Source organism: Camelus ferus, chromosome 15, assembly GCF_009834535.1.
Source record: "Camelus ferus isolate YT-003-E chromosome 15, BCGSAC_Cfer_1.0, whole genome shotgun sequence".
Taxonomy (NCBI): Eukaryota; Metazoa; Chordata; class Mammalia; order Artiodactyla; family Camelidae; genus Camelus; species Camelus ferus.
Window position 1 is genome coordinate 46,313,572 of NC_045710.1, and position 16,798 is coordinate 46,330,369.

Sequence of the window (16,798 nt, forward strand, 5' to 3'; positions counted from 1 at the left end):
TTCAGGTGCTGAAAGTAACTATCAACCCTGACTCCTATACCAGGCAAAAATGGAGAGGAAATCAAGACATTCTCAGATGAGGGAGAGTTAAGACAATTTGTCACTGGCAGATCTACTATAATAGAATGGCTAGAGGAATTCTCTAAACAGAAAAGAAATAACATTAGAGAAAAAAAATAAAACAAAACCCTGGAACATCAGAACAGAAGAACATAGTAGTAAAAATTTTGGTACATTATAAGCTTTCCTTTTTTTTGAATTTTCTACATTGCGTCTGAAAGTCAAAGCAAAAATTTTAACACTGTCTGATGTGGTTCCAAATCTATGTAAAGGAAATATTTAAGGCAATTATTTAAGGCAATATATATATTACACTTCTGGGCATTTTTATTCCAAAGAAATCAAGATTTATGTTCCCACAAAACCTGTACATAAATGTTTATAGCAGCTTTATTCATTATAGCCCAAAACTGGAATCAGCCCAGATGTTTTTTACTGAGCGAATGATTAAACTGTGGTACATCCACACTGTGGAATAGCAATCAGCAATAAAAAGGAACAAACTACTGGTACATGAAACAACACAGATGAATCTCTAGAGAATTATGCTGAGTTTAAAAAAAAATCGAAGCTCGAAAGGTTACATAAATGATTCTGTTTACATAACATTCCTGAAACAATAAAGTTACAAAAATGGAAAACAGATTAGTGGTTGCCACAGGTTGAGGAGGGGTGGGAGTATCAGGGGCAGTGGGTGTGGCTGCAGAAGGGTAACAGGGAAGAATCACTGTGGTGATGGAAATGTTCTATACCTTTATCAGTATCAACATTTTGGCTGTGATATTGTACTACAGTTTTGCAAGATATTTCCATTGGGAGGAACTGGGTAAAGGGTACACAAGATCTCTCTTTTTCTCTTATTATTTCTTACAACTGCATGTGAATCTACAATTACCTCAAAATAAAAATTTTAATTAAAAAATACAAATTTTACACAAGTATGAAAAACAAAAGACTAGCCCTTCTGATAAGCTAGAAAACTCACTACAATAAACAATCCCCACAGTACTATCATGTCTATTTTATCAGCAGCTTAATGGGACCAGGTATCTCCTATTAACTATTCTCTCCCTGGTCTTCCTGTTAGCCCTATTATGAAGGTTTCACAAGAAAACTCTTCTAGCTAATCCATCAAAGTCTCCTGGTTTTATATTTGCACCAATTGGTTTCACAGGCAACTCATGAATGAAAAATGCCTACTTGTCTTTTCCTGCATTATAGTGAAATATGCCTGTATAGCAGCACTTATGGAGAGATGGCAACACAGAATATTTGTAGCCCAATGAATAAGAACAAGTAAAAGGACAAGGCTTAGCTATTCTGACCCCTCTTTTATACCTTGTAACTGACATATACATTTAGACCAGCAATTCAAACACACTATTTTTGTTGGTAAATTTTAAAATTGCTTACTAAATTAAAGAAATGAAACATTCTCAAGAACTATTTTAAGAAAAACAATTCCTCCTTTCAAATATGCTATAAAATTTTCTCATTTCCCCAAATGAATTTGCTTTTGATGATCAGATTTTAATATATTAGATTGCTCAAAGCTTACAGAAACTGGTATTTAGGTATATCATCATAATTATGAGACATTAGGTTTGTGCAGAAATGTTCACTTAAGTAAAATAAACTGTACTGATCAAATTCTCCATTTAGGAAAAGAAACTGATGTGAAGCTAACAAAAACCTGCAACGTAAAAATGTGGAAGTATTTTTAAGAACAATTAACCAAAGAATAATTTTTGTCCCATAAAACAAGACCTTCTGATCTACACTAGACTGTATTTCAATATATGAACATGTACCCATATCCTTTTACTTCCCCCCTAAAGAAGCAGCCCATTTAAAAAAGCCTAACAGAAGCTTAATTAGAGGCTTCAACTGTGCATTTCTTAAGACAATTAAGGTACTGCCATCAAACATGAAAACATTGCTTTGACACATTTCTGATCAAGGACAGTAAGAATTAAAATTTTAATAATAATAAATAAATTTAAAAATTAAATTAAATTTTAGTAACATTGTGTTATCTTGATTTGGATTCCTATTTAGAGTTACTTTCTATTTTTAGGAAGCGGTGGTTTTCCATTTATAGTACCAAAAGATTTCCTTAAAAAAACTTATTTAAAGAAGCCAATTTCAATAGCATTAAATAGTATTAGTGAGTACATAGATATGGCAAAAATCTGAAAGTGATACGAGAATGCCCATATTTGGCTGACACTAGTCTATAGCATGGCTAGCAAGTATTAGCCTATGTTCTAGTTCCCGCTCTCTTTGAACAAAGCAATCTGTTTCCTCACCTCTAAAAATGAAGAGACTAAAGTAAAATGAAGAGAATTTTGGAGGTGGAAATATATGAGACCATCTGGTCCTAACATAAGAATTTACAAGTAATGTGCATATAGAACTACTAGTCCTATTGCCTCTACAGCAAAGGAACAATTTTTAACTTTGACAAGGAATTAGAGTCGGGCTAGCATATGCCCACCATTCTATACTTCCTAGAGCCCTTGACCAAATTAGTCAAGAAAAATAACATATTCCCAATTATTCTTACTCTGGTTAAGTCCCTTAGAAGGCCTGACTTGGGACATTTTGTCAGTGTTCTCAAAGTTTCAATCACAGGAACACATTCAAACTTGGCTCCTATTTCTGTATCTAATAATCTAAAATCTGTAATAAAACACTTCAGTAGTATTGGTTATTTATACACTTACATGACCCAAGATAAAGTTCTATTAAATTTAAAATGGCATTTAATCGATACATAACTGGCAGTCTTAAACTATGAATAAAATGTGCCATGACAGCTACTTCTCCTGGAACCTTTCTCTGCAATTCTAATACATGTTGACAGATAACTGTTAGAAAGAAGTTGCTGTAATCTTTGGGTGTTCTGAAGAAAGATTCATGATCTTCACAATGGTTTAGAATCTTAAAGCCCAGCAGCTGGACAGTGCACTTATGCTCACTTTTTATACATTCTCTGTATTTTAAACTCTGAAAAGATACAGAATTCTTCAAAATCAACTCCTGAAGTCATGCTCTAGAGAACATGAAATGAGATGTACATAAAGTATATTCTAATGTCTCAATTACTGGTCCCACCTGTTGGTATTCAATCATTTGGCCTGACCCCATATATTCAGTCCTATCCCAATGTGATCTAGCACAAACATGAAATGGCACCATGAATTCTACATGAGACTGGAAAAAAGTGATAGAGAAAATCTTGGTAAGATATATAAGGCTGTTTTCTATAATATCTATTACTTTGAAGCTTTGCCTGATTCTTGAAAATTAAGCATGCTGTTCTAATCAGGAGGGACCTTCCCAAGTTAAGCAAATTTTTTAAAAGAAATATATTCTGGAATAGTGTTATTTTCTGTGTGGGCTGGAAAACCATGAAAAGTTAGCCATAAAATATATATTTCTTAGAAATAGTCTCATTAATTTGACTGATACATTCTAAAAATCTGTTCTTTAAAGGCCAGTGAAGGACAACTGTTTTCATATCAAGTCTTCCCAAAGGAAAGACTTTCTGTAACATGTAATTGTCAGTTTTACCTAAAGAGGGAAAACTGGGAAATCAATCTTTGTCCAAATTGCTCCCTCAACACTTTTTTTTTCTTTTATTATCTACCTTGCACACAGCCTTTTTACTAACTACCTACTAAATCCAAGTACAAAATTCTGTCCTGAAAAATAGAAGCAAAACAAACAGTAAGCAAGAGACAAAGCAGATCTTATGAAGATGTTTACATAATCTTTTGAACACTGCAGGCAAGTGAGTAGGCATAAGGGGTGCTGGGGAAGAAAAGAAAATGTTTTAAAATATGGAAATGTTACAATGCTTCTTCATGGTGAAAAATATAATGTGGATTGCATATATTACCTCTGATGAAACATACTTCCATCTACACTAGAGTTCCCTTGTGGCTGATTTCAAAAGGATGATTCAAACAGAAGGAACTGTTTTGGTATATTTGTGGTGGAGCCATTTTACGAAACCAATTTAGCTGATGATTGGAGGGAGGTAAATTTATAGCAGTTTCTCGGTAAGAGTGAAAGTTTAATCACTTTCTTCCTTCTTTCACAATCAGCAGGAATAATAAGCAGCATTTTTCCATAAAAGGAGAGGAGGGATAGGAGAAATAATGGTATCAGCTGTAGGAGTATGAAGTTACTACTTTACTTTCTGTTGCTGTCTTCCAGCTTCTCAGCATTGCACTGAAGGAACTGAAGCCCATGTTCTCCTTCTCAAGATACAGGGCACTTCCTGGACAAACTCCCAGCCTCCCCTTTCCGGGTGGCCAAATGACATGCTGATATTCTATCAGCTACAGTGGTAGCATATTTTCATCCTGATGGGAAAGCAATTAACATCTTTCCCACAGACAGTATTTGTTCCTCTAAAGTAAGGTTTTTCAACCTTGCCACTACTGATATTCTGACTACATATTGACTACAATCCTATGCATAGTAGGAGGTTCAGCAGCACCCTGACCTTTACACTCCCTAGATAGATTAGCACCCCTAGTTGTGATAGTCAGAAAGTCTCACCTTCCCATCCCCCACCCCCTAACTTCCTTCCCATCCTTTACCCTGAGAACCACTGCTCTAATCTCAAGCTGGAGAAGACAATGTTTTTAGGAGGGGTATTTCCCTTATTTTTGGCATAACACTGGTACGTAGTAAGGTATTTAATAAGCGTTTGCTTACTACCATAATCATACTGATGTCTTAAAAGGTTGTTACTAAGCTTTGGGATAGGGAAGGTAATGGCTTTTAAAAGTAGCTGCAGTTTCAGTATTTTATTACATTTGGTGAGAATGGCTGGGAGTGAGAATGGGAGAACTATCATCTTACCCTGACGGTGATGAATAACTAATATTTCTGTGCATTTGAAATACTTTAATATTGTAGCAACCTCTCTCAAGTGGTTGAAGGAAAGGGACTGGAGTTGGGGTGCCCAAAGAAGTAGCTTTAAGGTCAATGCTGGCCAATCCTGACACTTAGTGAAAGACTAATCTGTGAAGGCCAGATAAGGAATGACCTAGGGAACCGGTATCTAGAAAAACTAAAAGCAGGTTTTGGAAAGCATGGGGGAATGCTTTTAAATCAAAAGGGGTATCAATTTGAATCAACCTTGGATTAAAGTCTATCTAGCACTTACACAGAATGTTAATTAGTAAAGTGCTTTCACATAAGATTATTTTATTTGACTCTCACAATAATCCTGTGAATTAGGTAGGAAAGTCTTACTAACTCCATTTTCCAGATAAGAAACAGAGATTGTCAGTCAGAAAGGCTAGTGATTGGTTCAAGGACAAACAGACAATATTTGGCAGAGCCAGAATTGAAACACATGTATTAAATATACATTAACTCATTTAATTTCTATCACAACTATATCAAGTATAATCATTTATCTTATCTTATAAATGAGAAAACTGATGCTCCTAGAAGTTAAGTAGTCCCCTTTTTTTTTTTTTTTTTTTTGAAGTGTAGTTGGTTTGTAACATTAGTTTCAGGTATACAGCAAAGCAGTTTAGTTATACATATACATATATTTTTTTTCAGGTTATTTTCCATTATAGCTTATTACAAGAAATTGAATATAGTTCCCTGTGCTGTACAGTAGGTCCTTGTTGTTTATCTATTTTATATAGTGTACATCTGTGAATCCCAAACTCCTAATTTAGGTTTTCTGATACCAACCAATCACACCCCAGACAAGCCTGGGTGGGGCTGACTCCTAAATAAGAGTAAGAGACCCTATTATGAGACCATTTGGGAGAAAGACTAGAAAGTAAAACAACCTCTAGACAAGTTACACTCCAGCATAGACAAATAACAACTGTGCAACTATGACTAGGGCTTTTTGACATTATTTGAACCTTTGTCACTTCCTCAATGCTCACTGTATTTGTCAACCCTGCTTCCTGGTAGTGAACAACAATAAAAATCAGTAAATGAAGTGGATTTTGCAAGCTTATTTAAAAAATGGGGAGGGGAGGAAGGAACCCAAGGAGAAAAACAGGGTATTACACTAAGACAAATTCCTGGCCCCAACAGGAAGGAAAAAAACACGTATTAGAAATCTGAGTCCATAAACAAGTTTCCATTGTGTAGCACAGGGAACTATATTCAATGTCTTGTAGTAATCTATAATGAAAAAGGACAAGAAAATCAATATATGTATGTGTATGTATGACTGAAACATTTATGCTGTACACCAAAAACTGACACAACATTGTAAACTGACTATACTTCAATAAATTTTTTTTAAGAAGAAAAGAAATGAGTCCAGATAGCCTAGGGACAGGAGGCTTCATGTACTCCCAGGAAAGTGCTAGCCAAGAGAAAACTGCAGGGCAGTATTCCTAACTGGGGGAGGGGATTTAAATACAACCTTGCCACTCTACCCCCAAATGACCACTTAACTCCCCACATCTAGAAAATGTATTTTAAAAGACACAAAGGGTGAGGGGGAAGATACAGCTAAGGACTCATTTTTATTGTCTCTGCCAATGCTTGGCCTGCATTCAACCCTTTTAGATTACCGAAGTACCAAGAATGATAATATGCTTTTCAGAAGGCAAGATTAGAACTTCCCCTAGGTTTAACCACTAAAGTTACGAACAAAAATCTGCAGAAAGCAGCAAATTCGGTGGGATTAGATAGATATTTGAACAAACAACATTGTATAAAAGTATATTCATGGGAAGTTCTATACTTTTCTCAAGTCAGCATCCAACACTGGCAGGCAGCTCGTGCTTGCGCCACCCTTTCTTCATAGCGTCCGACGCCTCCTGGGTTCTGTCTCTGTGCCAAGCACCATTCTCAACACTTTACATATGTCAACTGATTTAATCCCTGGAACGACCTTATGAGGTAGGAACTATTATATTCCTCCTTTTATAGACAAGAAAACCAAGGTTACAACTCAAACTCTAGCTAGCGCTCTGGAACTGCTGAAACAATTGAGTTTAAAATTAAAGTAAATGGGGGTGAGGGGTGGGGAGGAGAGAAACACATTGAGAAACTAAACAACAAACAAGAAAATCCTCCAACTCTTTTCCTACTATAACTCTTCATATACGGAACTGTATCATAGCTTCTGAATTAATGCTATGCAACTGAAACCTTTAACAGCATTTGAATTTACTTGAGTTCTGTCCACCTATACACATGAATTCTAGTCTTAAAAAAGAAAGGGAACAAAAAGGGGAGTTGGCAGGAAGAAGAGTTGGAGAAAAGCAGCCCTGGATAATTCTGACACATTTCTTTAAAAAAAAAAATTTTGAAGAGTCAGAAAGTCAAATATTTTCCTGAACTACTCACTAATTATTTCATTATGATAGTGTTTTCTTCAAACCAGAAGAAACACTTGTGAAGGACTAAGTTATGACCGTCTAGGGTCAACCCTGAGAACTCTGGCCCTTGACCGTCATGAGGGCTACATCCAGAGTCCTTCATGAATTCTCAGATTTACAATCCAGTTCTGCAGCACGCGGTCTTTCACCCTACGAAATGGGGACAATATTTTCCACACCTCAAAGGATTTGTCACTAGAACTGAATGAGAACAAGTAAGTTGCACTGAGATTTGTATGTTGGGCCATCTGCTTGATTCGCTCACTAGATACACAATTCTGAGTCTCTTAAAACTATTCAAACCATGAGAGTTAAACCAGTGATTTTCAAGGACCTAATGTAGTATTAAAAAAAAAAATCAAGAGTTTGTTAAATGTACTGTTAGGCATACAAAGTTGGTTTTAATAATACTTTGTTAATTTGTAGTGATGCTGCCTCATCACTTAAGATTTAATCATTTTCTCAGAGATGCATTTTTATTTCTCAGTATCTGAACAAATGTTTATAATCTGTTCTTTGCACTCGGATACGATGAAGAAAGTTCTAGTTTTCTACTGCTCTGAAATATAATCAAAAGCCTCAAAGATCATTGCAATTAGTTTCAAGGCTGAATACTATATAAATGTTTGATACTCAATAGTGAAAAAAACTGTATCTAAATCAAATAAGATTCAGTATATGTAGTCCCTGCTCTTACAAGGAAGTTAACTTTAATTCTTTTATAGTTTCACAATTCCATCATAAGCTCCATTAAAAAGGAATGGGAAAAGAAAAATACAACTGATAATTCAAATTACAAATGAATCTCCAATATTTTTTCTAACAGTAAAATCAGCTACCTATAGAGAGAAGTCATTATTAAAAGATGACAACTACTATAATCTCACTAATGAACAAGTTTCATGTTGTGAGTTTTAGTTTTCTCTTCACTTCATGCAAAGTTCTCAAAAGTAACGGCAGCTGATCTTTCTCTGACCAAATCATAGTTTTTCCCATAATTTTTTATAGCAGTAATTCAGAGACATTATATGTGGGAGGCTAAGAACATCTATTTTTTAGCAGAGTGAATATTTTAAATCACTCAGTATGGTATTTCTACTTAACTTTTTTCATTAGGAACATAATACATACATATAGCTGGGATATTTCTACAAATCTCTCTCCACTCTTGATTATTGTTATATGTATTACATTATACCCCAATTATTATGATCAATGTTTTCTCCTAATCTGCAACTTTTCTCTTGTCACTGACTTAACTTCTGTGGTATACATAACAAGAGTAAATACTACTCCCTCACAAATAGATAAGAAAATTTGATCAAAAATGAACACACATTACTCAGCAGTATGTAAGTATTCTAGCAAAAACATTGTTTTTCATGACTTTCTATAAAAAGAAAAATCTCAGTTATACCTTTTCTTTTAAAGAAAATAAAATGCTTCAGAAAAGAACACTGCTGGAAACTTATAACTGTTCAATGTTTAGCAGAAAGAGCCCTTTCCCCCTACAATCAATCATCAGATCTAAAATTATTAAATCTCTTCCTATCACATCAGAGGAAGAGCAACAAAACATTCAGGTAGACACATTACCCAAATTCTTATAAAGCAAGACTCTCAATATTTTTTTAAAATTCTTTATAATTTTTCCCTATCTTGTAAAAATGTTTAAATAGTAAACTAGTCAACTCAAAGTCCTAGATCTCTTTCAGAGGACCTCAGGAAATTTATGATCGAAAAACTAGATTCTGAATAAACTGTCAACAGTTAACCAAAGTACAATGAACAGCATCATCATTCTGGCTACCAAACAATTTCCTTGGGAGGGCAATGTAATTCTCAAATTTAATAATGGAAAAGAAAACAATGGACAACACTGAGTTCCAAAGCATGTTAAAAACTAAGTACTGAGCTTGGATTGGAAAAATATTGCAAATGAAGAGCTTTCAGTTTTCTGCTGACCAACAGTCAACAGGCAATAAACCCCTGTAGTTATTTTTCTTATGCTTTCTTTAAGACTGATGGGAGGTGAGATTAACAGTACAAACCTCCCTAAAAACACAAAAGCCTTGGAGCCTAAGATTTATTCAACCCTTCTCTTAAGAGGAAAGGAAATATAACTTATACAGAACACATTTCTAAAACTGAATGTGAAAAAATTAAACATAAACCATCTGATGACTCAAATCATTCCTTTTACAACCCTACATTTAACGTTAAGCACTGACAATGTGACACTTAAAATCAAGCCACAGAACACCTACCTCTTTATTCCATCGCTATCACCACAGCTAGATAAACAACCTTCTAACCAGAGGATAAAATCCAGATAGTACTAAAGCATCTTCCAATTACGCTGGAATCACACACAGAATAGCAGTGTGCTCGGTGTTTTTTCACTTAAGCACCTCATAATGTGTGTGGGTGGGCCTGTGTTATGCAAAATAGGTAAACACGATGTAATTCTAGATTCTATTGGCTGAAGTGAGAATTCACTTCTCCCTCATCTCCTCCCTAAGGAAGTCTGTGTCCCAAAAGGGAAGAATCGGAAGTAAGAGGAAAGCACAGAACAATTTTTAACACAGGCTTAATTTCAAATTATGGAATAAGGTACTTCAAAAGGGAGTGTTCTATTTCTTAAAAGACTGAATGAATTAACTACATAAATGCTCTATAAATGTCAGAAAGATACTGAACTACCTTTTCATGATAGAGTAATAGCCTATTTTAACAGATTTAGTATTATAATCTGTAAGAAACAATCCATTTATAAAAAACAAAAGCATCAAACACAACTCACAGTAATGAAAACATTGCCCTTTTAGCACTAAGAAATGAAGCAGATTTTTTTGGTCTTGCTATAAAATACTACATTATCCCAGGCATAAGAATAGGTAAACATTCAGTCACATTTTCAGTTGATCATGCTTGCTTATTTCCAGCTTTATAGTTTAAAACAGATCAACTGGGTGCTCATGAACATGGAGAAATGACAGCAGTACACAGCGGGGGCTGGCACTGCGCAAGCTTCACCAAACAGCTATTGAAGGCACCTTACTTACGGATTTTAAGCTGCTTTTAGATTATCCTACTCGTATGCTCCATTTGAAGAGTTACTGCCTGCTTCTTTAAATTCCCCTGTACCTTTTCTTAAAAAATGTTTTCTTATGGTGAAGGGTTGTACATGGAACTCAGTCTATTCCTCTGCTTGCTAAGGGCGAATCTGCTTTGTGCTTAATTATATTTAAGATTTTTTAAAGTATGCTAAATTTAAGTCACAAGACCAAATGCCGGTGCATATCTGTTCAATAAGCTGCATATGCAAGCCATCCATACTCTTCACCCATTAAACTGTGTTCACCTTGAGTCTAGGGGGCATATGCTTTTATATGAAAATACTTTTGGTGGCCCTAAGTCTAATAATATCTTGTCACAAAATGAACCCTCCTCTATCTTATGGCTACATGTCTACTTCTGTTGCTACCCAGCATTCCGTAACTGTGTCATATCCCCAGAAGCTATTCGAGTAAATCTGCATAATGTTTATTTTGCTCATTTGGCTGGCAGCAGGCCCACTTAGGTTACTGTGAGGTAAATCAGCTCAGGTAGCCTGCTTTGTCCTGTGCAGGAAACATATTTGTAAAAATGATATTCTAACACTTTGCTATTTGGTGATCCTGCCATGTCATGTGATTCTAAGCTGATGAAACTGCTCAAGAAGCCGGACATGATAGGTCCAATACTCATACTACACAGAATGCAGTTGTGACTGACTCTCTAAGCCTTAAACTTGACTCTACAACAAAACCTGAGGACATGCTGTTCTTCAGACAATATCCTGACTCTTTTTTGGAATTTTATTTCCTGCTCAACTCCTAAGGCAATCAAGATAATAGCTCATACACTATCATCATGAACTACCTTACTGATTAAAAATAGAGCATTAATAGTATAAAAATTCCTTATATATTTCAAGCTCTGTTTCTACCAAATAATCTCCTAAAGTAATATATTTTTCTTAAAGAGCTCTATGAAAACACTGAAGACAAAATCTCCCTATTTCCTAAGTGAGCATGATGAGCAATTTTAAAATGGGACAAAGCCTCATATTCATAAGGGAAAGAAAGGCTAGAATTAAATTTTTAAGCTTTTCTTTCCCAATCTGAATTGACTAGTTACTTTTTTTTTTTTAAAGAACTTTCTTTTTGCTTTTCACATGTGCTTCATTTACAATGATGTCTGATTAAATAACATCATGGAGTCAAATACAAAAACAAAACTTTAAGAAACTTTCTTGGCTGTTAGGAATCAAAGTCAACAAACTTTGGCAAATGGACCTTAATCTCAATGACCTTTCCCCCACTCTCCTTCTGTACCTGGCTTGTCTTGTCTTAAATTTTCTTGTCTTCATTTACAATAAATGAACCTCTGGCACTTATCTCAGGTGGGCTCAGATACCAATGACAGATCTTCAGTACCCTGAACACTTAAAAAAAAAATTCATCCAGAAGAAAACTAAACAAAACAAAGTGTACTTACCTCACAATTCCTATGCCTTTTCCGATGTTTCTTTTCTTAAGTCCTATTTTCCTTCCTATCTGTTGTCGTCTAGGCTTTGATTTCAGCTTTGGACACAACTGATCTCTGGGACCTTGCTTCTCCTCTAATGATCTCTGAATACTTCCAAGGATGCAACCAAGGACTCATTCCTCATAGTCCCTTTACCTCTAGCCACACCCACAGCAGGTGTGTAAATGATTTCCTCCTTTAGTCCTACCTCACTGGTGACACTTAGATCATGTTCTTCTAACCCATAAGGCAAAGTCACACAGATGGCCTTGGATATTCCACAATAAGTTTTTACTGCATACCTACGTGTGCCCAGTTTTTTACTTGCCAAATGCTCTCACTCTAATCCTTTTGAGGAAAAGGTATTTGCGGCCTAAGATTTTTAACAAAGCTTAATTTTTCCTTTTAGGGACAGAAAGAAGAAGAAGAAAAAAGTCACTGGTATTACTGTATCATATAATCACACACTAAAGCAGGAAAGAACCTTAAGGAATATCCTGTCAACTTACTCAATTTTCAATTTCCTCATTTTACAGATGAGAAGAATCTATATCCAGAAAGGGTAAGTTATTTGATGAAATCATAGGGCTAAGTAGGAGAGCCAGCTAATAGATCTTTTGACTTCTGTTAGGCTGTTTCATGAGTTTTGGAGGCAATACCTCAAACACTGAAAAACACAGCAGTCTGCTAACAAGTAACCCATACCTTGTACCACGGTATTATCACATGAGATGGCCAAGTATTTACTTAAGCTCTATTCTTTGCTGTGTGTTATTTTATACCACAAAGAAAAAGCTAAAAATTAGACAAATAAAAGTTTGATGGTATGTGTACCATGGAGATTTATTTCATTTTATCCTCCAGCTGGGTCCTGCTTCCCTGAATTGGTCACATTCCCACTCTGTTGGCTTTGCTAACCTGGAAGTGTCCTTAAACAAACCAAAGAAATCTAGACAAAAGCACTGCCTTAGATAATCCACACAACGGTATGTATCTATATCCAGATACAGGTACATAAAGAACTCTCACAATTAAATATAAAAATATAAATAATCCAATTAAAATTTGGTAAAAGAATCTGAATAAATATTCCTTCCAAGAAGACATACAAATGGCTAATAATTACCTGAAAAAACGTTCGACATCAAAAGCCACTAGGGAAAGGTAAATCAAAATGTCAATGAGATACCATTTCACACCCACTAGGATGGCTATAATCAAAAAGAAATATTGTCAAGAATGTGGAAAAGTTAAAATCCTCAATCACTGCTGGTAGGAAAGTAAAAATGGTTTTTCAAAAAGCACTCTGAAAACAGTCTGGCAGTTCTTTAAAAGATTAAACATAAAGTTATCATATGATCCAGGAATTCCACTCCTAGGTATATATCCAAGAAAAATGAAAACATATGTCCAAATAAAGACTCATCCACCAATATTCATAGCAGCAATATTCATAAAAGCCAAAAAGTAGAAACAACCCTAACGTCCATCAACTGATGAATATAAATAAAATGTGGCACATCCATAAAATTGAATACTATTTGGCAATAAAAAGGAATAAAGTACTGATATGTGCTACAGCATGGATGAACTTTGAAAACATGCTAAGTGAAAGAAGCCAACCACAAAGGATCACATATTATATAATCCCATTAATATGAAATGTCCAGAGTAGGCAAATCCAGAGACAGAAAGTATGATTAGTAGTTGCTTAGGGCTGGGGTCGAGGGTGGGGAATGGGGCTTGGGGAGTGATGACTAAATGCTATGGACTTTCTTTTCAGGTGACGAAAATGTTCTAAAAATTGATTGTGATGATGACTGGGGAACTCTGTGACTATAACTAAAAACCATTGAAGTACACACCTTATGTTGGTTAAACTGTATGGTATATAAATCTTACAATCTTAATAAAACTTACAATAACAAACAAAGCGTTACCACATTTTTTAAAAAAATGCCATAGACTCAAGATCACTGGATGCTAGCATGCACCTGGAATTCAAACACTGATCTTGAACTTGCTACTTTTTGAACCTATAGAAACTGAGGGAAAGAATCATTGACACATTCTACAAGATACATAAGTTTTCACAAACAGAGCTGAAGACTTTCCCAAACCAACTGCTTTTTGTACCAGAAATCACAAAATTCACAATTAGGCTTGTAATTTCTAATCTCATATTCTGTTTCAATCTACCTTTAATTACAGACATGGATTTTTTGGTTTATGTTTTTGCAGACATCTTACATTACCTTCAATGAATGAGAATGAATGTGAATGAGAGGTGTTTCCTCTAACACCAACCAACTTACCAATTCTCTGACACCAACTGGGTATTCAACAATTCAATTCAACTCTGATACTATCTACCTCGAGGTAGCTCAGATTCCACAAGTTAAAAGGCTCAGGCCCACAAAACCCCCCACTTCAGTTGCAAGTCTCAGACTACCCTTCATTCTGCTATAAATTTGGGGCTCCCAAGCCCACCTCCTCATGTCCCATAATTTACTAGTACAGCTCACACAACTCAGGAAAACACTTAACTTACACTTATGAGTTTATTATAAAAGGAAATACTAGCTAGAAATATTCACTTACGGTCTTATTTGGCTAAACAGCTGAAAATAGTTAGAAAACTAGTATTTCTAGGTTACCAGATGATGATACCTCTCCACACCAGGATTATAAAGAGCCACCCTTCTCCCAATATTCTAAACTAGTATTTTCCATTAAATGCTTACGAATGATTTCTTCTACTAACAGCAGCAATTGCAGGCTTCCTTGCACTTTAATTAACTTAGATGATTGAGCAGTTTTCAAACTGAGGCTTGTGGTCTCCTTGCTTTTAATTTTGTGCATCTAGAGTCACTAATAATGCGATTACTAATCCAACAAACACTGAGCATTCACTACAATGCCAGAGGCAACGGGACTACTCAAACTAATGCAAAGGTATTATTCCCTACACTACCACTCATTTACTTATAATCATGAAAAAAAAAGTATAAATCAATTAGCCCAACCCAAATTAGTATAGGATTGGTACCATATTAAAGCAAAAGACCACAGGTAATGTAAGACTTCAAAGAAAAGTGTTACAATTTGGTGGAAGAGGATCCAGGAAAAACTGTACAGAAGGAGGAGTATCTGAGTTGGGTCTCAGGAGACAGCTAGATTTTGGTAAGTGGGGAGATTTCAGGTGAAAGAAACAACATGCATCAAGATAAAAAAGGCAAGGGGAAAAAAATGTATATTGTATGCTCAGAAAAGGGTAGGTTCCCAGGAGTGAAGGGTTTGGTTAGGAGACCAATGAGCAGCTAAGTCTGTGAAAATCAAAGACCATGTAACCTTCTGTAAGCTTGATGCCTATCAGCAAGTAGCGAATAAATGTTTAATACTGAATAACATTACAGTAAAATGACTTTTTGCCAAATTTGGGTAGAACACTGGGATAGTCTGACCCAAAGTATAGGCTGTAGTAAACACATCAAATTCACTTTGGGTATTCTTGGGAAGTCATCTCAAAGAAAGAGTCATCTTTCCAAACAGGTTAAACTGATATAAAAGAAGTTAATCTGAAGATAGAGAGGGTTAGGTTAGCCACTGCATTAAGATGAAATGATTGATGTAAGCCACAGAAAGCCCACAAAAGACACAGGCAGCATGGTTACTTCTTCTAGTTACTGATTCTCCTCACAATGTTTTGGTGATTTTTTTTTTTTTTACTGTTTATTTATGAAAATCTATATTGATGAATACAGAAGGCTAGTGTGGGATCCCTTGGCATTTGTGTATGTTATTGTTCAACTTCTCCCAGAGGAAAGGCGCTTTCCCTAAGGAAGGCAGGAGATCCTCAGTATCACCACACAGAGATGGGTTTGTACCTTTCCTTTTTCTCAGGTTGATGGATCAAGAACAGACCAGCAATGTGGCTCTCTCCTCAAGTGAGATCGACTGCACACATGTTTTTGAAAAGCAAGTATGTAAATAAGAAGCTGTAAAAAGCTGAAGAATGCTTATTAAACTATTTAAAACTAGCCAGGCCAAAATTGATCAAAAGGATTCTGTTTGATATTGGATATAGTTTTCATATTTTTAGGTACTGAGAACCAGGATAAACTTGACTAAGGATGACCTCTAGGGATGAGCTGGGTGGGGTAGATTGGAAGAAAACTAAAGAGATCACTCATTAATTATGATTTTTAATATTTTAATAATAAAATATAAAACTTCACTTAAAAAATAGTTCAGCTTAAAGAAAAAGTATGACAACAATGACTGATTCCTCTTTGCATCTTGACAATAGAGAAAATCTCTTTACACTGTACTTTTTCAACCATGGATAGACTACCAAGACCAGAACAAATGTTCTCTTAAAGCATATTAATTTGCAAAAGCCCAGGATATTTCACAATCCTTTCACTGATATTTATTAAACAACAATAAAACAAGGGAGAAAGAAAGCACAAAATCCATCAAATCCAAGCCATTAAGAGTTGATTTGAAAACTTTTCAAAGACTATGATTCTGTATAAACTTGTTGGAAGACTATTCTTTAGTAGATTATGACATCATAGCAACGTTTCCTAAACAATGTTAAGTGAGTCAGGCTTTTAACATTGATGAATTAATTGGAAGTGGATGCCTTCTGAACTTTGTTGTGTTAAAACTATATGCTGGGTTTTTTTTTTTTTTTTCCATTTAATGCTGTTTTAACTGTTTTTCTTGAACCCTATTTCTAATCAGACTTTGATGGCAATGCTGCAATTTTGCTA

General features: G+C 35.3%; 1 protein-coding gene across 3 annotated transcripts in view; it reads right to left on the bottom strand.

Annotated features, from left to right (window-relative positions):
• PELI1 (pellino E3 ubiquitin protein ligase 1) overlaps window positions 1-16,798 on the bottom strand; it is a 134,407-nt gene that overhangs the window by 13,057 nt on the left and 104,552 nt on the right. The window contains exon 1 of one of the 3 annotated variants that reach the window (XM_032497670.1): window positions 11,991-12,543. The exons of the other annotated variants lie outside the window; for them this stretch is intronic. The gene's annotated coding sequence lies outside the window, so the exon portion shown is untranslated. Of the gene's footprint in view, window positions 1-11,990; window positions 12,544-16,798 lie in introns of those variants that run through there. 3 annotated transcript variants of the gene reach the window in all.